Genomic DNA, 22,479 nt, shown 5'->3' on the forward strand with positions numbered 1-22,479 from the left:
GCTGCACAACACGAAAGAAAACTCTGGCAGCACATCAGTGAGCACCTTAGGGATTCAGTGAACAGAGAATCCCTCTGATGTTTCAAGTGAACGCTGGTGATTTGAGCGGTTTCCAGTTTTTCAGAATGGAAAAGGTCAGTAAGCCCAGAAGGGTCGGAGCTTGGCGACAAAACCTTGTTAGCCGAGAAACCCATTGGATCCTGATGATGGAGAACGCCCATCCCACCGGTTTAAATAAGTGCACAGATATAATATTGTTTTATTAATATTGTTCGCTGACCTTTTTGACTGTGTTTAATGACAGCATCATATTGTTGGTTTTAAGTTTGCATTTTTGTACTGGTGAAAGATTTTTAATGTTGTGGGTGTGAAAAAACTGAAGCATGTGATGGGGCGGGGTTTTTTGAATCGTTGTTCAATATAAAACCCTGACTCACTGGTATAACACTAGATTATGACTAAGCGGCATATTTGGCCCTGAAACGTGTAAACCGGTGACTGGGACATCTGCCATTTCTGTCATTTTTTCTATTGTTGGTTGTCTATGCTTTTATATGAAAATTTTGGAATAAAGCCTATTGGAGTGCAACCTCTTCGTGCTGGATTTTTTACCACTTGTTGGATTTTCCTGGGATGGCAGCCATGCACAGAGTGGACAGGTGAGCTGAAAAAGACTATTTTATTTACTCATGCCTGGTCTCATGAAGCTTCATTCTCAGCAGTTACTTTTTAGAACATTGCTGCAGAATAAAATGCAGTCTAGCTGGATATTTGAAGTCCATCAGAGGTATTTAATATTGCTGGATCAGTCTAAAACGCATTAGTCTGGCTGGATAGACACATTCTTAAATGTTGGTAACATTTTCTTTTAGCTAATGCCAGGAGTGCATAGAAAAGAGATTTAATTTTTTCCTGTTAAACGTTTTTTAGTTTTTATTATCCATTCCTGTCAACGGCAAAAAAAAAATAACCACCAAAACTGCATTTCTGTCTGAATGCCCTCTTTACATGTTTTTTGTGTTGTTTCACAGACATTCAAACAAGCAGTTTCGTGTTTTTTTTATAGTTTGTATTACAAATAATGTTTTCACAGAAAATATTTTTAAAAAGTATGGCTGATCTTAATAGTCTGAATCTAAGACATTTCAAATCTCAGACACCTAACCACATGAATGTCATTGACAATTCTGACTGCGGCATTTAAAGGGATGTAGTTGCTTCCTGAAGAAGAAGTGCTTGCCACTTCGAAATGCGTCGAAGAATAAAAACCTTCAGTTATTAAAAATACTCTTGGATTGACTTTCTGTAAATCAGCACCGTGAAGGATATCCACAAAACTTCCTTGATACAGATCTTAGGGGATGAACAGAGAGAGTGGACTCCATCTGTCATCTGATCTCTGTTGGGTTACCTTATCTCCGGTATGGTGGCATAGTGTAGTCTGCCAAGGTGTGGTAATGGACATCCATGAAGCACAACAACATAAAAGTATTGCAGTACGTTATCTCTGGAGATTGGGACTTAATAGTCCAAAAATTGTCAAACAATGTATGTAAAAAGTGAAAATATTACTTGTTTTTTTGCTTATGAAGTCCTTTATGTTTGGAAAAAGCCCTATACATAATTAGTATCATTGGGATCAAAATGATCTGCAAGCTAAAACAAGCTAATTTTATTGTACATCTGGCTCCAACTGGCTCAAAACCCCATAAAATTATTAATCAAGTGTAAGTATGTACTTTCAGAGCAGAATTTTGGTGTGGACATCAGAGGAAAAATGCATTGGAATAAAAAGTTATGTGAAGGCTTCTTCACTGCATTGCCCTCGTGGTCTCTAGACCAATCTTAGGCTATCATTATGTCCAATACAAAAAGTGGGACTCATCATTGAATAGGATAGACTTCCATCTCAGCCTCCATTGACATCTTATTCTGCACCATCATATCTTTGAAAGCAGTGGCATGAGATTAGTGGTGCACTTGTACCTGGATATCTGGCTCATAGCCCAATGTTATGAAAACGCCTTCTGATTGTTTATGTAGACACAGTTTGATGCTTTTGGCTTGGTATATGACATCCAATTTCACTTGTAGTACAGAAAGGATCATTCATGGAGCCAGTGATATGGCCATTTCTCCAAAGTGTCCCAGGAGTCATTTATCAGCACAACAATGCCAGGCTACATGTTGCTCATGCAGCCTGTGTGTCCTAAATGTGCTTTTACGGCCTTCAGTGTCATTGGACATGTGTCCCATCGAGCACATATGGGACATCATTGGTTGGCAATTACATCGTCAACAGTGGATCTTGATGATTTATGTACCCAATTGCATTCAGCATGGCAGAATATTCCTCAGGCTACCAATGATACTTTAATTAATAGCTGCCAAGGCTAGGGTTGAATGAACCGGAATTGTAAAGTATTGGCCCTGTAAAGTTTGTATGTTCTCCCCGTGTTTGCGTGGGTTTCCTCTGAGTACTCCGGTTTCCTCCCATATTCCAAATACATACTGATAGTGAATTTAGATTGTGAGCCCCATCGGGGACAGCGATGATAAAGTGTGCAAACTGTAAAGCGCTGCAGAATATGTTAGTGCAACATAAAAATAAAGATTATTATTATTTCATGGCCGTTCTGTGCCTGCGATGTACCCTATTGAAACACCTTCCTCTGATGCATGCAGGATGTTCTGCGTCATTTCATAGTCCCAAGAACCGTTGGATGAATGGTGAGGCCAAAAAATTTTGAGGTGGTTTTAGTTTGGATGGCTGAAAGTAACTCCGGTTCCTTCATATTATTTTCCCCCTTCCCCAGCTGAAAGTGTGAAGATGGCACCTTAAGACCATGGCCATTTGGCTTCCACCTTACCCCCTTGCAAATCAGCCAAGCAGTATGAGCCCCAAGTCATGCAACAGTCACTTGTGCTTTTTGATGGCTTGGCTGGTTCTGCTTTCATGTGCCATCCACCATGCCATGCCCTAAAAGTGGAAACGATTGAGTGCACTGATGCCCAACCACTTGTTTAGTTGGAGGCTAAGTACATGGGAGACTTAGTTCACACAGTCAGCGGACAACCACAGCACATCTCTGATGATGATGAAACACAGGTGCCAACTGCTGTGTCTTTCTGTAATGTGCAGACCATAGAGGGCAGGGTTGAGCAGTCGGTGGAAGATGATGCGGGGGATGTAGAGATCCTAGACCCCGCATGGAGCGGGGGCCATCCTAGTGACATGTGCATCTCGGTGGAAGAGGAGGTGGTTACACTGCCCCAGCTGCACAGGAAAAGAGGGAGCAGGGTACAAAAGCACAGCATCCGGCGCCAGCCAGTACGCTGGCTGCTACTGCCCATCGCACCAATGAACTGAGCACACCAAAACCAGGTCAAAGGCTCTCCAAGGGATAGCATTTCTTCAGGAACAATGCTGACGACAAGAGACTGGTGGTTGTGCCATCAGAGCCTGAAGGGAGGCATACATGTTCTTAACCTGAGCACCACCTGCATGACGAGGCATCTGAGTTCAAAGGACAAGCTGCAGTGGTGTACACAGCTGAAACACCAGGAAAAATCTGAGGCACCCCCTTTTCCCTCTTTTCATGTGGTCTAGGCCTCTTCTTACCACTCCCAATCAACAAGGCCATTTAGCCCACTGCAAAGAGAGGACAACACCACCACAACCAGCAGTGTCACCAAGCATCTCCACACCATCCCATGGAAGTGTTCAGCTGTCTATCCTCCAAACACTGGAGGTAAAGAGAAAGTACCCCTCTTACCCCTCTGATGTGACCACTCACCAAACCATCCAGATCGTCATGGGACATGGGCATTAATGGATTATCGGTAGTGTTGAGCATTCCGATACTGAAATATCGGGTATCAACCGATATTCGCTGTATCGGAGTTCCGATACGGAGTTCCAATACTTTTAGAATATCGAATACCGGAATCGGAAGTTCCCAAAATGCAATGAGCCAGTTTGATTTTATTCAGCCAATGAGGATCCTAAGAAGTGTGGGCGCATCCTGTTAGGCATGTTAGGCATGTTAACTAATGGCATGGCTGTGATTGGCTGCTGAAATGATGTCATGATGCACTATAAAAGCCGCTGCTGCCATTTTGGGTTCACTCTGCTGTGAATTTATTTAGGGACAGGACGCTGCTGTTCTGACTCTGAGGGACAGTTTCAGCTACCGATTTGCTTTATTGTGCTTTACCCAGGCTACTTTAGCAACCGCTGTGTGAGAAGCTTTCTTTTGCCTTGCAGCGCTGTTCACGGCTGTCTGCAAGGTCTCTATGTGTGAGTGCAGCTCACGCTGTAGTGTGTTCTGCAGCCACCCCCGGTTGTAGTCCGCTCAGCGGGTGTCACTGCCTCATACCTTGTCCTTTTTTGCATTAGTGCTGCTCATTTTTCCTGATTTCTCCTATTAGTGTGGTTCCATCCTATCCAGCTAGATTGCTTGCAAACACCATATACGAGTAGATAGAGGAGCCTTTCTGCTGGCTTGTGCCCTGCAGCCCCAGCCAGATTAGTATTAGCCTATTTTTTGGAGCCTCATCTATTGCATTGTAGGTTACCTTCCTGCATTGTAATAACTACAAAACGTTTGTGATACTATTGGTTTTACATCTTTGGGCACATCCAGTGTCTTTTTGTGAAAAAAAAAGGAACTAAAGTTCACCAAACACTCCACTTTCCAGTTGTGTACGCCACATTAGCTCATATTAAAGTCTAGTCGAGACTTTATAAAATTAGTGTTTCTTAAACCTGTTAGCAGCTGTTCAGGAATAAGCACACTAAGCCCTTAGTACCTTTCTGCCTATCTTTATCAGTCTAAAAAAATGAAGAAGGCAGGGAGTAAGGCACATGGTCATGGGCATTGAGTTTCTGCAGGGATCGGACGTGGGGATTCTGTGCCTGCTGCGGGCACCAATGACTCAGCATCCCCCAGTTTTACCAGGGAACAGTCCTTTATGCACAGCTTTGTAGGAGCTTGCCGTACCCCACTGCTGCGGGAGGACCAAATTGAAGCCGTTTTCGGACTGATGGCAGCTAACGCATCGACTTCAATTAGTTCCAGATCCTCTCAGGTCCTGAGCACTGAAGAGCACCCATCTGTCTCTTCACCACCTGCCAAATTGCCCAGGCAGTCAGAGAGCCCTGGACAGGAGCCATGTCTACTTCTGTTCTCTGAATCTCTTGGCTTGGAAAGAGGGGGCCAACCAAGCATCATTCTGGAATCTGAAGAAGAGGTAGTGTAATAATTATAGGGGATAACTCAGGAGACTCTTTGCATGGAACAAGACAACTACAGGACACAGTTTTATAAGTGGTAAAGTCTATATTATCACACGGTGATTCAAACAGGTGCAGAGAGAAACTCAAGTCCACAACACTTGGTGCAAATATCAAATGCAGCTCAGCAATCCTGAAAAGCTCGTCCATACTGTGACTCTATGCCAGCAAGTTTGTTTTCCTGGGCTGCCATGCGGGTGCTTAAGTCCTGCAAAGTCTGTCCAAACACTTGTTGATTGAGTTCAAAGCTTCAAAACTTCTTTTGCAGACCTTCAAAATCTTTCTGCAGTGATCTAATTATGGAAAACACCTGCTCTAGTCTGCTTTCTGGAGTCATTGTTCCAGCAGTCTCCTTTTTTTTAGGCTAGAGTATCCTGTAATAATTATAGGGGATAACTCAGGAGACTCTTTGCGTGGAACAAGACAACTACAGGACACAGTTTTATAAGTGGTAAAGTCTATATTATCACACGGTGATTCAAACAGGTGCAGAGAGAAACTCAAGTCCACAACACTTGGTGCAAATATCAAATGCAGCTCAGCAGTCTATAGGAAACTTCAGAGGAAAATGCAATCACGCAGAAAGTCTATGAAGCACAATTATTCTTGAGGATACTTGACACAAATAAGTCCTTGCTTAGTCCACAACACAGATAGATATGCTTATCAGGCAGTTCAAATAATAACTTAGCTCAACCAGGAAGGTCTGGGTAATAGTCTCAGGTTCTTGCAGAGCAGAAACAGCTTTCACGTCCAGCAAATGCAGATTGAAGTAAACACGAGCAGCAGATGAAGGAGGATTACTGGCACTGGTGTATGCAGCAGGAACTCAGAGCAGAGTAGCAGGATTACCCCACAGGTTCACAGGAGCAGGTATATAGCCAGGGAGTCATCAGAGGTCAGGAGCTGGATGCAAGGCAGAATACTCTAGCACAGACTGAAGGCTGGGGTGGAGATTTATAGCAGGAAGACACAGTGCACATGAAACCAAAGACGCCATCTTGGAAAAGGGCAGTAATGCACAAAAAGGTAATAAAAAATGTTCAGAGTCCTGACATTACTCCCTCCTTAGAAGCAGCCTCAGGACGATCCCGGACCTGGTTTCTCAGGGAATCTCTGATGAAAACGAGAAATCTTCTGTTGGGCATTGATGTTTTCCACAGGTTCCCAAGAGTCTTCCTCAGGGGGATATCCCTGTCATCTTATCAGATATTGGAGCCGATTCCTGCGAATCCAGGAATCAACAATTTCCTCCACCACAAATTGTTCTTGCCTATCAATCACCACAGGCTGCGGAGGTGACACAACACATCCCTGCAAGGTATTAGGAGATACAGGCTTTAGTAAAGATACATGGAAAACTGGGTGTACCTACATAGTCCTAGGCAGCTTCAGCCGGCAGGCCACAGAGCTCACAATACCGTTGATCTTGAAAGGGCCAATGAATTTCTGTCAAAATTTTAGTGAAGGAACATTTAACTTCAGATTCTTAGTTGCTAACCACACGGAATCTCCTACCTTGAACATGGGTGCAGGTTTACGGAATCTATCAGCCGATCTCTTATAACGTTCTTGAGCTGTGGTCAGGGATTCCTTCAGAACCTCCAGATTTTGCCTCATCGCAGTCAGCCTTTCCTCCACTGCCGGAACCGGAGAATTAATTGGAGACCTAGGTAAGATACATGGATGATAACCCAGATTGGCAAAGAAAGGTGTAAATTTAGTGAAGGCGCTCTGAGAATTGTTATATGAAAATTCGGCTAACGGCAGCAACTCCAACCAATCATCCTGGAGATGGCTGACATAGCATCTTAGATATTGTTCCAGCGTCTGGTTAATACGCTCAGTCTGACCATTTGTCTGGGGATGGTAAGCGGAAGAGAGACAGACATTAATATTGAGTGCAGAGCAAAACCCCTTCCAGAATCTTGAAGTGAACTGCACTCCACGGTCAGAGATGATCTCATCCGGAACCCCATGCAACTGAAAGACATTCTGTATAACCAAGTTCACTGTATCTTTAGCTGAGCAGGCCGGTGCATGGAACAAAATGAGCAGCTTTAGTCAGGCGATCAACTACCACCATAATTGTGTTCATGCCCCCTGATATAGGCAGCTCCACAATAAAGTCCATTAATATAGACCCCCAAGGGCGGGACGGAACAGGTAATGGTTATAGAAGACCCGTAGGTGCCACATGAGGAGTCTTGTAATGACCACATACCTCGCAAGAGAGAATATAGTCCTTGGTATCCTTCAGGCAATTTGGCCACCAGAAGAATCGGTTCAGGAACTCTTGTATCTTCTGTACCCCCCTGTGACCAGCCAACTTGGAGTCATGTATCAACTTGAGGATCTGCAGACGGACGACCTCAGGGACGTAGATACGTCGATCTCTGAACCACATGCCACCCTTAAAGACAAGATTAATATCCACAGGTGGGTTGGCCAGAAATACATCACCGTCATAGGCCTCCCTGCACTCCGTCCACAAGTCCTGATCGTGGATAACTCTGATGAAATTGGCATCAGATAGAATGGTCTTGGACGGGGCTCCAGGTACGGAATCCGCAGCATGGATTCGGGATAAAGCATCAGCCTTCCCATTATGAGAACCTGGACGGTACGAGATAACAAAGTTAAATTGATTTAAGAATAAGTTCCAACAAGCCTGACGAGGAGAAAGACATCTAGCAGATCTAAGGAACTCTAAATTGGGATAGTCAGTTAGCACTATGATCTGTTGTGCAGCTCCTTGCAGATGATGCCTCCATTCTTTGAAAGCCGCAATAATAGCCAGCAATTCCTTGTCTCCCACATCGTAATTCTTCTCTGCTGAGGTTAGTCTATGGGAAAAGAAAGCACAAGGATGTAGCAGACCCTTCTCTCCAGTTCTTTGGGAGAGAATAGCCCCAAAGCATTATCAGAAGTTTCCACCTCCACAATGAAAGAAAGTGTTGGATCTGGGTGTATCAACAGCGGTGCTGATGTGAAACAGATCTTAAGCCGATCAAAAGCTTCTTGAGCCTGTGATGACCACTTAAAGAGCTTTTCCTTCTTTGTCAAGGAAGTAATGGGACGGACAATATCAGAAAAATTTCGAATGATGCATCTGTAGAAATTTGCAAAACCAATAAAACGTTGGACCTCCTTAATGTTCTTGGGTACTGGCCAGTCAAGGATAGTCTGAATCTTACCAGATTCCATGTTCAGCCCCTGGGGAGAGATGATATAACCTAAGAACTGTATCTCAGAATGATGGAACTCGCATTTCTCCGGCTTAATATACAGATGGATCTCTTTCAGACATCTTAAAACAGTTTTGACATGTTCTTCATGTTCCTGTAGAGAGTCAGAAAAGATTAGTATATCGTCCAAATAGATCACTACAAACTGGTCCAACAAATCTCTGAAAATGTCATTAGCAAGATGTTGAAAAGTTACAGGGGCGTTACAAAGCCCGAAGGGCATCACAAGAGATTCAAAGTGTTAATACCGGCATCTGAATGCTGTCTTCCACTCATCCCCTGGACGAATACACGCCAAATTATAAGCCCCACGAAGATCCAGTTTAGAGAACACCTTAGCATGGCGGACTCTTTCCAGTAATTCGGGAATCAGAGGCAAAGGGTAACGGTTTCGTACGGTTACCTTATTGAGTTCCCGATAGTCAACACAGGGTCTCAGGGTCCCATCCTTCTTCTTAACAAAAAGATAGGTGCCCCTGCTGGTGAAGAAGAAGGACGTATGAAGCCTTTGGCCAGATTTTCATTAATATACTCCTTTAAGGCTTGAAGCTCAGGTGCTGCCAAAGGGAATAGCTGCCCCAGGAAGCAACTCAATGGGACAGTGATAATGCCTGTGTGGAGGAAGCTGATCTGCATTCTTCTTGTCACAGATGTCAGAGAACTCTTTATATGCTGGAGGTAAAGAAAATACCTGTACATGTGGTTCTGTAGCCGTGGACTCAGGGACAGCTTCTGTTAACGCTGAGTTGCTCCTTCTTGGAAAAATAATCTCCTTGGTCTCCCAGTTGATAATTGGGATCTGAGAATGCAACCAAGGAATGCCTAAAATCACAGGAAAATGAGGAGAAGAAATTAGCAAGAAAGAAAGTTGCTCCTGATGATTAGGCTCCAACAAAATTTCAAGGGGTACGGTCTCCTGATCCACAGGCCCAGAGATTAAAGGTGACTAGTGTTGAGCGATACCGTCCGATACTTGAAAGCATCGGTATCGGAAAGTATCGGTCGATACCGGCAAAGTATCGGATCTAATCCGATACCGATACCCGATACCAATACAAGTCAATGGGACTCAAGTATCGGACGGTATCCCTGATGGTTCCCAGGGTCTGAAGGAGAGGAAACTCTCCTTCAGGCCCTGGGATCCATATTACTGTGTAAAATAAAGAATTAAAATAAAAAATATTGCTATACTCACCTCTCCGACGCAGCCTGCACCTTACCGAGGGAACCGGCAGCCTTCTTTGCTTAAAATGCGCGCGTTTACTTCCTTCCGTGACGTCACGGCTTGTGATTGGTCGCGTGCCGCCCATGTGGCCGCGACGCGACCAATCACAGCAAGCCGTGACGTAATTTTCAGGTCCTCAATGCCTAATTCTAGGCATTCAAGATTTTAAAATTACGTTCCGGCTTGTGATTGGTCACGTCGCGGTCACATGGGCGACGCGACCAATCACAAGCCGTGATGTCACGGGAGGCAGGAAACGCGCGCATTATAAAATTACGTCACGGCTTGTGATTGGTTGCGTGCCGCCCATGTGACCGCGACGCGACCAATCACAGCAAGCCGTGACGTAATTTCAGGTCCTGTATGCCTAATTCTGCATTCAGGACCTGAAATTACGTCACATCTTGCTGTGATTGGTCGCGTCGCGGTCACATGGGCGGCACGCAACCAATCACAAGCCATGACGTAATTTTAAAATGCGCGCGTTTCCTGCCTCCCGTGACGTCACGGCTTGTGATTGGTCGCGTCGCCCATGTGACCGCGACGCGACCAATCACAAGCCGGAACGTAATTTTAAAATCCTGAATGCCTAGAATTAGGCATTGAGGACCTGAAAATTACGTCACGGCTTGCTGTGATTGGTTGCGTCGCGGCCACATGGGCGGCACGCGACCAATCACAAGCCGTGACGTCACGGAAGGAAGTAAACGCGCGCATTTTAAGCAAAGAACGCTGCCGGTTCCCTCGGTGGGGTCCAGGCTGCGTCGGAGAGGTGAGTATAGCAATATTTTTTATTTTAATTCTTTATTTTACACATTAATGTTGTTTCGATACCGATACCCGATACCACAAAAGTATCGGATCTCGGTATCGGAATTCCGATACCCGCAAGTATCGGCCGATACCCGATACTTGCGGTATCGGAATGCTCAACACTAAAGGTGACCCATCCACTGTTTCCATGGTAATTGAAGAGGCTCTTTGCTGAATTTCAATACCATGTTCCTTGGCAAATGCGATATCCATGAAATTGCCACCTGCACCAGAGTCAATCATAGCTGCACTGGAAATCCACTGTCCTGAACACAGGATCTTAATAGGGAGAGAACAGTGAGCGTTCTTTTCCTTAAGCTCCTAGGGGGGGTGAAGTCATAGAAAGTGAATGGAATACAGCGTTTAAAGGCTGGCTACATTCAGAGATGTCAGATTCATCATCACAGTTGTCATACTCCCCTACTGCTGCTAGCACCTTGTTAGGCCATCTAGGACACTTAGGACAATTGATCAAGAAGTGGTCAGACTGGCCGCAGTAGAAACATAGACTTTCACGAAGGCGATGCTCCCGGCGCTCATTGATCTCGCGCCTCTGAACGGAATCAATTTGCATGGGCACCTCCTCCACCTCCCGAGATGTTTTACCTGCAGGCTCTTTGGAAGGAAATGAAAAGTTAGAAATACGGTTATATGCAGCAAACTTCTCCTGCCTACGCTCAGTACGGCGAATGTTAATGCGCACACAATGCTGTATAAATGTCTCTAGCTCTTGTGGTGACTCAGAGCGAGCTAGTTCATCTTTTACAATACTAGACAGACCCCTTTTAAAAATAGGCAATTGTGCATAACTGTCCCAATTGGTATCTACTGCTAATCTCCTGAATTCAGTAGCATACTCAATAACAGAACGTTTTGCCTGGCATAAAGACAATAAAGCCGATTCAGCGGTTGCACGGCGATTAGGATCATCAAACATTAATGCCATAGCGGCCAAGAAATCATCCAAGTTATTTAACCGTGGGTCACGAGACTCAATCATCGGATTCGCCCAGGCGAGTGCTCTTGCGCTCAACAGCATTATTACACACAATACTTTGGAACTATCATTAGGAAAACGGTCAACATGCACATCAAAATATAGCATACATTGATTCACAAAGCCACGAAATTTGTCGCGATCACCATTAAATCTGAATGGGGGCAACTTAGGTGGGCTATCTGGTGGCGGTTGCCCAGAGGGAAAAGTCGCTTGTGCAGCTATTTGCGTGCTTATGTCCTGAAAAGCCCATCCATACTGGGACTCTATGCCAGCAAGTTTGTTTTCCTGGGCTGCCATGCGGGTGCTTAAGTCCTGCAAAGTCTGTCCAAACACTTGTTCATTGAGTTCAAAGCTTCAAAACTTCTTTTGCAGACCTTCAAAATCTTTCTGCAGTGATCTAATTATGGAAAACACCTGCTCTAGTCTGCTTTCTGCAGTCATTGTTCCAGCAGTCTCCTTTTTTTTTAGGCTAGAGTATCCTGTAATAATTATAGGGGATAACTCAGGAGACTCTTTGCGTGGAACAAGACAACTACAGGACACAGTTTTATAAGTGGTAAAGTCTATATTATCACACGGTGATTCAAACAGGTGCAGAGAGAAACTCAAGTCCACAACACTTGGCGCAAATATCAAATGCAGCTCAGCAGTCTATAGGAAACTTCAGAGGAAAATGCAATCACGCAGAAAGTCTATGAAGCACAATTATTCTTGAGGATACTTGACACGAATAAGTCCTTGCTTAGTCCACAACACAGATAGATATGCTTATAAGGCAGTTCAAATAATATCTTAGCTCAACCAGGGAGGTCTGGGTAATAGTCTCAGGTTCTTGCAGAGCAGAAACAGCTTACATGTCCAGCAAATGCAGATGGAAGCAAACACAAGCAGCAGATGAAGGAGGATTACTGGAACTGGTGTATGCAGCAGGAACTCAGAGCAGAGTAGCAGGATAACCCCACAGGTTCACAGGAGCAGGCATATAGCCAGGGAGTCATCAGAGGTCAGGAGCTGGATGCAAGGCAGAATACTCTAGCACAGACTGAAGGCTGGGGTGGAGTTTTATAGCAGGAAGACACAGTGCACATGAGACCAAAGACGCCATCTTGGAAAAGGGCAGTAATGCATAAAAAGGTAATAAAAAATGTTCAGAGTCCTGACAGGGAGTATGCAGTGATGCGCAACAGCTTTGTCTCTCTGAATCTGAAGAGGCAGGTGGGCCTGTGCCTATGGTCAGCACACCTCAGTGCGCATCTGATGATGAGACTCAGGTACCACTTTTTGGTGCGTACTGTGCTGTCGAGACTCCCGAGGAGAAGGAGTTGTTTGAAGAGGGTAGTGTAGATGATGAAGTCCATGACCCATCATGGCGTGAGATACAGGAAGGTGGTGGGAGCAGCTCTGAGGAAGAGATTCCCCGAACAGCCAAAAAAGGAGGGAGAGAAAGGGGGCAGACTCGGTTGCCTGTAGCCTCCACTTCGGCATCCATTATGAGCATGCATCTTCCAAAACCCAAAGCGGTCGCTCCCAAGACTTGCAGTGCCTGGTCCTTTTTTGACACTGCTGCAGATGACATTTGCTTTGTCAAATGCAAGCTGTGTAATCAGAAAGTGAAAAGAGGGAAAAGTGTCAGCAGCCTGAATACCACAAATATGTGGAAACATGTGCGGACCAAGCACGTGGTGGAGTTACAAAGACACACTGAAGACCTAGGCCAACCTACAGCGCCACCTACCACCTCTTCAGCTCGTGTTGTAGCCTTTTCCTCCAGATCACACACAGCTGGTTCGGCTTCCTCACAGGATCGCCATGGAAGAACCTCTGGCACTGTTGTACAGAGACACAGTGTCATTCCACCCACAGCACCACGTTCCCTGTCATCTTCACACTCCCAGGCCAGTCTACAGCCACTCTGTTTCTAGTATTTACCCTGGGCTCCAACACCACCAGTAGCTCCTCAGAAGTGCCGTCTGCACAGTCAACACTTGCTCCTGTGTTATTGGGGTTCAGTAACGTCAGCTGATCCCCTGCTGTGTGTCCAGCAATTTCTCCTGCTCTGTCCACATTCACACTACTACTGATTTTAAACTTTCTCCAATTAGGCCTCTGCCTCCACTCTGTTTCTAGTATTTACCCTGGGCTCCAGCACCACCAGCTGTTTCCCGGCAGTGTCTTTGGCACGGGTACTCCCTCCTGCCCAGCCTGGTTCCAGCACACCAGCTGTTTCCAGGTAGTGTCAACGTCACTTTGCCTCCAATACATTGTCCTGTCGTGTTGTGGTCGGGTTAGCCGACTCTATGGTGCCTGCAGTTTAGGTGCTTCCTATGTGGGCTGCGGGATCTGGCAATTAAGGCTGGTTCCGTAGTGCCAATAGGACAAGCACCCCCTGTAGGACTGTGGGTTTCGGTAACTCTGGCCAGCTCATGGCCTTGCAACTTTTTTTTTTCATGTGTACCTTCTGCTGCCTATCTGAGTTCCAGTACCATTAGCTGGTTCTTTGGAAGTCAATCTTGAATATGCCCCCCTGGGTTCCAGTAACATCAGCTGGTTCCAGGCAGTGCCTTTGGATTAGGTGCCTCATTCTCGGTATTCGAGTTCCACCAACATCTGCTGGTCCTTGGTAGTGCTTTCTGGCACAGGTACCTCCTGCTTAGTAACTGGGTTCCAGTACCATCAGCTGGTCCTCGGTAGTTCCATTGGCTCTTGTACCTTCTGCTACCCATCCAGGTTCCAGTACTGTCAGCCTTCTTGTACCTTCTGCTACATTTCCAAGTTCAAGCTTTTTGAAATGTTTTTTGGTAATCACTCTGGATCTCCCTGACGATGACCCGAAAGAGGATGATGAAGGAGAAAGTGTGGGAGAAGTAAAAAAGAAGGTGAAGAGCATGGAAGTAGTGAAACATAAATATCTGACAAAGTATAAAAAAGCTTAACATAGTCAATATATTTGTAACTCGGAAAATCTTAAAAAAAAATTAATTCCTGCTATTCCATTTGATTGGGCTAAACCTCTATGCCTTTAATGTCTCCTCCACCTCCCCCAATACACTCTACATTATTCTTAGTTGTTTCCTTCATGTAGAATTAACCTACAAGGAAAGAAAGGGTTTATTTTCATTCCGATATTTGTGTCTCATTAACTTGCATTGGTTTCCGGTATCGGAATCGGCGATATCCGATATTTTTTGGGTATCGGTCTGATTCAATCCGATCCGATATTTCCCGATATCGTAAGGTATCGCTCAACACTAAATATCAGTGGAAAGGTGAGTATAACGTTGCTTTTTATTTGTATTTTGGTGAATAAATGGGTAGAAGAGGGTTAGGGAGCTTTTATTTCAAATAAAGGACTCTGCATTTATTTCAATTAAAGTATTTGATTGACCTAGGTCTTTTTTCAACCTATGTAATTATGTAACTATGTACTTTTCTCTGTCTGTGTCTTTATTACATTTGATTATATGGTTAGCAATGGGGGTGTATTATAGACGCCTCTCCATTACTAACTCCTGGACTTGATGTCAGAGAACATAAAAGAGCTGACATCCACCCCGCAACTATTACCTCCCTTGCCACCGCACCAGGGTAGTGGGAAGAGTTGAGACTGCGACATTTCTGGGGTGACTGAGGGCTGATGTTCCTAGTCTGGGAGGGGGCCAACATCCATGGTCCCTTTCTTGGCTACTAATATTAACAAGCAGCTGTCTCTTTAGCCTTTGCTGGTGAGTACATAGAGGGGAGACCTTGTGTCATTTTTTGGGGGGGATCTCCCTTATAATAACCAGTAAAGGCTAAGCAAACAGCTTTGAGCTGATATTAATACCCTGGGAACCTTTATGGTTATTGGCCCGTTCCCAGATTATTAACATCAGCATCCAGCCATCAGCTTTTCCCTTTAGTTATATATTTAATACGCGATATACGCAGAAAGTGGTACATCCTTGTGTCATCGGTGTGCACATGTGCAGTACACATTTCATCCGTGATGCATTAAAATGAGGGATAAGGGGTAAGGTTTCTCCTTGTGGAGAGTGACAAACCAGCTGTGGCTTGTCAAGGTATGGAAGCTTATTCACCATGCAATGCTCCTCTGGGAAATTTAATATGCAAATTAACTGTCACCTGTTGGAAGTAACAATCAATCTTTTAATGAGTCTTGCAATATGACAGGTGGCGCTATAGAGTTCAAGTCCTCTTTTTCTCTGAAGAGGCAATTTGCATATTAAAAAGAGGAAACATCTGTGGGTTTTTTCACACGGACCCAGCCATTGACTCTTTGCCATGAAGCTCCTGGCATTTGGTCTGATGTTAACGCCAGAGGAAGTATAAACTGTGCAGTTTTGGAGGTGGTAAAGTGCTGGTGACGTTTATTCCTTCTGATCCTCAGCGCTCATAGACCTTGCTCTATAATTTTATGTGGTCTGCTACTTTTTTAGTAGTACTATTACTAATTTCTAGGTGAGAAAAAATTTCACAACTGACTTGTTACATTTATAGCTTGTAACAGTGACACCCTATTACAGAACCACACAGGTGTCAGTGAGCTCTTTATAACAGCCCATTCTGTTCCATGTTAGTATAGGCAGGCAGCATGGTAGGTGGGCGGATTATATACCCGATGAAACCAAATAAAAAACCTACATTCAGTGATTAAAACTTTTGTCCATGTAATGTATCTACAATTCCCCTGAATTACAGTGTACACTGTACCTGCATATCTATAGTTATCCCCTATTAAAGTATACACTGTGCCCCCATATCTACAATTCCCCTGTATTACAGTATGGTAGGCGCTCATAGCAGATGAGCATTTCTGCTACACACAGGTGATCTGATCATCGTCTGTGTGTAGCAGAGGTGATCAAAGTACTGCAGCTTCTATTGAAGCTTGCAAAAAGTAAAAAAAAAATGTTTGTAAAAATATTTAAAATTAAAAAAAAAGAATTAACCCGATCGCTACACGGCATAACAAGAAAAAAAATTAAAAATGCGAGAATTACTTTTTTTGGTCTCCGCAAAACATTGTATCTACACCAAAATTGTGTTAATGAAAACGTCAGCTTAGTGTGCAAAAAATAAAGCCTCACCTAGCCCCAGATCACGAAACATGGAGACACTACAGGTCCAAAAAAATGGCACCATTTTTTTTTACCACTTAAATAAAAATGAAATGAAGTGGTAATTCCAGCTCCTTAAAATTCAAAGTCTTTATTTTCCAAGTTAAAACTTCATAATCATCAAAGAATCCTTGTACATTATGGATGCATAGGCAGCGAAAAAGAAAGGTATAAGCAACACGTTTCGATCAACTAAGATCTTTATCACCGCTTGTGATAAAGAGCCAGTTTATATAGGAGATGGGAGTGGCTAACAGTGCACCGCTGAGAGCTTTAAGGCAGGGAAGCTTCCAGGAGCTCTCAACTGAGCAGATTAACCCCTGCACTGCTAAAAGAAACTTATACCATTTAATATGAAGGCGAAGTGCTTCTAATCAGTGCAGGAGTAGAAGAAATCACTGTGGTCTTCTGGCTCCTCACTGTATCTGTAAACGCGTGGCAGGTATATGCATGACCCTGCTTGTACATTTTGGCAGGCTTTGCACTGTGTGCAGAACTTTTATGAATGTAGAAGTACCACAACCACCACACTTTGTTCACAATATTTAAATGAGTGACTACATTTTTTGCTTTCAAGGGTACATGGATGATTCTGCTTGTAATTTTTGGCATTCTTTGCACTTGGTGCATAGCCTTTACGAGTCTAGGTGTCAGGACTCTGAACATTTTTTATTACCTTTTTGTGCATTACTGCCCTTTTCCAAGATGGCGTCTTTGATCTCATGTGCACTGTCTTCCTGCTATAAAACTCCACCCCAGCCTTCAGTCTGTGCTAGAGTATTCTGCCTTGCATCCAGCTCCTGACCTCTGGTGACTCCCTGGCTATATACCTGCTCCTGTGAACCTGTGGGGTTATCCTGCTACTCTGCTCTGAGTTCCTGCTGCATACACCAGTTCCAGTAATCCTCCTTCATCTGCTGCTTGTGTTTGCTTCCATCTGCATTTGCTGGACATGTAAGCTGTTGCTACTCTGCAAGAACCTGAGACTATTACCCAGATCTCCCTGGTTGAGCTAAGATATTATTTGAACTGCCTTATAAGCATATCTATCTGTGTTTTGGACTAAGCAAGGACTTATTCGTGTCAAGTATCCTCAAGAATAATTGTGCTTCATAGCCTTTCGTCTATGCGTGATTGCATTTTCCTCTGAAGTTTCCTATAGACTGCTGAGCTGCATTTGATATTTGCACCAAGTGCTGTGGACTTGAGTTTCTCTCTGCACCTGTTTGAATCACTGTGTGATAATATAGACTTTACCACTTATAAAACTGTGTCCTGTAGTTGTTTTGTTCCACGCAAAGAGTCTCCTGAGTTATCCCCTATAATTATTACAGGATACTCTAGCCTAAAAAAAAGGAGACTGCTGGAATAATGACTGCTGAAAGCAGACTAGAGCAGGTGCTTTCCATAATTAGATCACTGCAGAAAGATTTTGAAGGTCTGCAAAAGAAGTTTTGAAGCTTTGAACTCAATCAACAAGTGTTTGGACAGACTTTGCAGGACTTAAGCACCCGCATGGCAGCCCAGGAAAACAAACTTGCTGGCATAGAGTCCCAGTATGGATGGGCTTTTCAGGACATAAGCACGCAAATAGCTGCACAAGCGACTTTTCCCTCTGGGCAACCGCCACCAGCTAGCCCACCTAAGTTGCCCCCATTCAGATTTAATGGTGATCGCGACAAATTTCGTGGCTTTGTGAATCAATGTATGCTATATCTTGATGTGCAGGTGACCATTTTCCTAATGATAGATCCAAAGTATTGTGTGTAATAATGCTGCTGACCGCACGAGCGCTCGCCTGGGCGAATCCAATGATTGAGTCTCGCGACCCACGGTTAAATAACTTAGATGATTTCTTGGCCGCTATGGCATTAATGTTTGATGATCCTAATCGCCGTGCAACCGCTGAATCTGCTTTATTGTCTTTACGCCAGGCAAAACGTTCTGTTATTGAGTATGCTACTGAATTCAGGAGATTAGCGGTAGATACCAATTAGGACAGTTATGCACAATTGCCTATTTTTAAAAGGGGTCTGTCCAGTATTGTAAAAGATGAACTAGCTCGCTCTGAGTCACCACAACTAGGAAGCCCCTCTGCCAATCATTATAAGGTCTTACATACAGTAATCGTGTACCCTCTCTTTTCTGGCCCCCAGCTTGTGGTTGCCTGGGGCACACAGGCAGGTGCATTTTTCTCTGTGGCTGCCGGTGTCAGTATAGACCTCACTGGCAGGTGCAGTTCTTCCTGTGGCCGCCTTGTCAATATAGAGCACACAGGCAGGTGCAGTTCTCCCTGTGGCCGCCGGTGTCAGTATAGAGCACACAGGTAGACGCAGTTCTTCCTGTGGCCACCGGTGTCAGTACAGGGCACACAGGCAGGCGCAGTTCTCCCTGTGGCCGCCGGTGTCATTATAGAGCACACAGGCATGTGCAGTTCTCACTGTGGCCGCTGGTGTCAGTACAGAGTACACTAGCGCGCTCCCAGGGATTTCTTTGCATGTCCGTCGGCATTCCACATGCTTCACTCTCTGGCATCCCGCTTATGTCATTTCCTGGGGGCGGGTCATAGCCCCGCTCTCATTGCAGGATGCAGACACACACACACCGGTAAGAGCTTTAAGATAATAATTGTGGAACTATATATACACTTGTGCATTGGCTGGCCATATACTTCCCCTGATGAAGCCTCATTTGGGAGGCGATACGCGTGGGGCTATGATCCACTCAGTCCCCTGGATATTTCGGCTTGCCAGTTCTTAGGTGGGTTTTTATTCCACCGCAGGTATTATGCCTTTTTTGATCTGTATTCACCTATAGAATTTTTTTTCCACCACTATACATGGGTGGTTTTTTGACTATCTTGTCTATACCTTTTTTGGGTTTTTTATCAGCTACTATTATATAGGGTTATCTGTAGATCCCCCATGAGCCGCTAGACAGGAAGGTATTACCATATACATGTTTATATCCTATAGGTATATTGACAAGCTGTTCTTATTTTCACATATATGTGTATATATTATATATGTACGTTATATATCCAGGTGGTCTGTAGTGGCGTAGTGATTTTAAGTGGTTTTATGTTTTTTTGCCAATAAAGTGTGTTTTGCTATTTTTCTATATATTGGGTGGTGTGCATTTTTTGTAGCAGTGTCTTTTCTTCCTCCCCTTCTTTATGCTTTCATGCTGCTACTTGCACCCCCTATCTATATATGATGTTTATGGCTGTGCGCCAGTGTTTCATGTATTACCACAAGAGCTAGAGACATTTATACAGCATTGTGTGCGCATTGACATTCGCCTTACTGAGCGTAGGCAGGAGAAGTTTGCTGCATATAACCGTATTTCTAACTTTTCCCTTCCTTCCAAAGAGCCTGCAGGTAAAACATCTCGGGAGGTGGAGGAGGTGCCCATGCAAATTGATTCCGTTCAGAGGCGCGAGATCAATGAGCGCTGGGAGCATCGCCTTCGTGAAAGTCTATGTTTCTACTGCGGCCATTCTGACCACTTCTTGATCAATTGTCCTAAGTGCCCTAGATGGCCTAACAAGGTGCTAGCAGCAGTAGGGGAGTATGACAACTGTGATGATGAATCTGACATCTCTGAATGTAGCCTGCCTTTAAACGCTGTATTCCATTCGCTTTCTATGACTTCACCCCCCAAGGAGCTTAAGGAAAAGAAGTCTCACTGTTCTCTCCCTATTAAGATCCTGTGTTCAGGACAGTGGATTTCCAGTGCAGCTATGATTGACTCTGGTGCAGGTGGCAATTTCATGGATATCGCATTTGCCAAGGAACATGGTATTGAAATTAAGCAAAGAGCCTCTCCAATTACCATGGAAACAGTGGATGGGTCACCTTTAATCTCTGGGCCTGTGGATCAGGAGACCGTACCCCTTGAAATTTTGTTGGAGCCTAATCATCAGGAGCAACTTTCTTTCTTGCTAATTTCTTCTCCTCATTTTCCTGTGATTTTAGGCATTCCTTGGCTGCATTCTCAGAACCCAATTATCAACTGGGAGACCAAGGAGATTATCTTTCCAACAAGGAGCAACTCAGCGTTAACAGAAGCTGTCCCTGAGTCCACGGCTACAGAACCACATGTACAGGTATTTTCTTTACCTCCAGCATATAAAGAGTTCTCTGACATCTGTGACAAGAAGAATGCAGATCAACTTCCTCCACACAGGCATTATGACTGTCCCATTGAGTTGATTCCTGGGGCAGCTATTCCTTTTGGTAACGTATACCCTTTGGCGGCACCTGAGCTTCAAGCCTTAAAGGAGTATATTGATGAAAATCTGGCCAAAGGCTTCATACGTCCTTCTTCCTCACCAGCAGGGGCACCTATCTTTTTGTAAAGAAGAAGGATGGGACCCTGAGACCCTGTGTTGACTATCGGTAACTCAGTAAGGTAACTGTACGAAACTGTTACCCTTTGCCTCAGATTCCCGAATTACTGGAAAGAGTCCGCCATGCTAAGGTGTTCTCTAAACTGGATCTTCGTGGGGCTTATAATTTGGTGCATATTCGTCCAGGGGATAAGTGGAAGACAGCATTCAGATGCCGGTATGGACACTTTGAATCTCTTGTGATGCCGTTCGGGCTTTGTAACGCCCCTGCATCGTTTCAAAACCTTGCTAATGACATTTTCAGAGATTTGTTGGACCGGTTTGTAGTGATCTATTTGGACGATATACTAATCTTTTCTGACTCTCTACAGGAACATGAAGAACATGTCAAAACTGTTTTAAGACGTCTGAAAGAGAACCATCTGTATATTAAGCCAGAGAAATGTGAGTTCCATTGTTCTGAGATACAGTTCTTAGGTTATATCATCTCTCCCCAGGGGCTGAACATGGAATCTGGTAATATTCAGGCTATCCTTGACTGGCCGGTACCCAAGAACGTTAAGGAGGTCCAACGTTTTATTGGTTTTGCAAATTTCTACAGACGCTTCATTTGAAATTTTTCTGATATTGTCCATCCCTCTACTTCCTTGACAAAGAAGGAAAAGCCCTTTAAGTGGTCATCACAGGCTCAAGAAGCTTCTGATCGGCTTAAGATCTGTTTCACATCAGCACCGCTGTTGATACACCCAGATCCAACACTTTCTTTCATTGTGGAGGTGGACGCTTCTGATAATGCTTTGGGGGCTATTCTCTCCCAAAGAACTGGAGAGAAGGGTCTGCTACATCCTTGTGCTTTCTTTTCCCATAGACTAACCTCAGCAGAGAAAAATTATGACGTGGGAGACAAGGAATTGCTGGCTATTATTACGGCTTTCAAAGAATGGAGGCATCATCTGCAAGGAGCTGCACAACAGATCATAGTGCTAACTGACCATCGCAATTTAGAGTTCCTTAGATCCACTAGATGTCTTTCTCCTCGTCAGGCTCGTTGGAACTTATTTTTAAATCAATTTAACTTTGTTATCTCATACCGTCCAGGTTCTCATAATGGGAAGGCTGATGCTTTATCCCGAATCCATGCTGCAGATTCCGTACCTGGAGCCCCGTCCAAGACCATTCTATCTGATGCCTAATTCATCGGAGTTATCCACGATCAGGACTTGTGGAAGGAGTGCAGGGAGGCCTATGACGGTGATGTATTTCTGGCCAACCCACCTGTGGATATTAATCTTGTCTTTAAGGGTGGCATGTGGTTCAGAGAGCGACGTATCTACGTCCCTGAGGTCGTCCGTCTGCAGATGCTCAAGTTGATACATGACTCCAAGTTGGCTGGTCACAGGGGGGTACAGAAGACACAAGAGTTCCTGAG

At 44.4% G+C, this 22,479-nt stretch overlaps 1 protein-coding gene across 1 annotated transcript in view; it reads right to left on the reverse strand.

Annotated features, from left to right (window-relative positions):
* LOC143782819 (uncharacterized) overlaps positions 1-22,479 on the reverse strand; it is a 154,381-nt gene that overhangs the window by 113,623 nt on the left and 18,279 nt on the right. The window lies entirely within an intron of this gene.

The sequence above is a fragment of the Ranitomeya variabilis genome, chromosome 6, assembly GCF_051348905.1.
Source record: "Ranitomeya variabilis isolate aRanVar5 chromosome 6, aRanVar5.hap1, whole genome shotgun sequence".
Lineage (NCBI taxonomy): Eukaryota > Metazoa > Chordata > Amphibia > Anura > Dendrobatidae > Ranitomeya > Ranitomeya variabilis.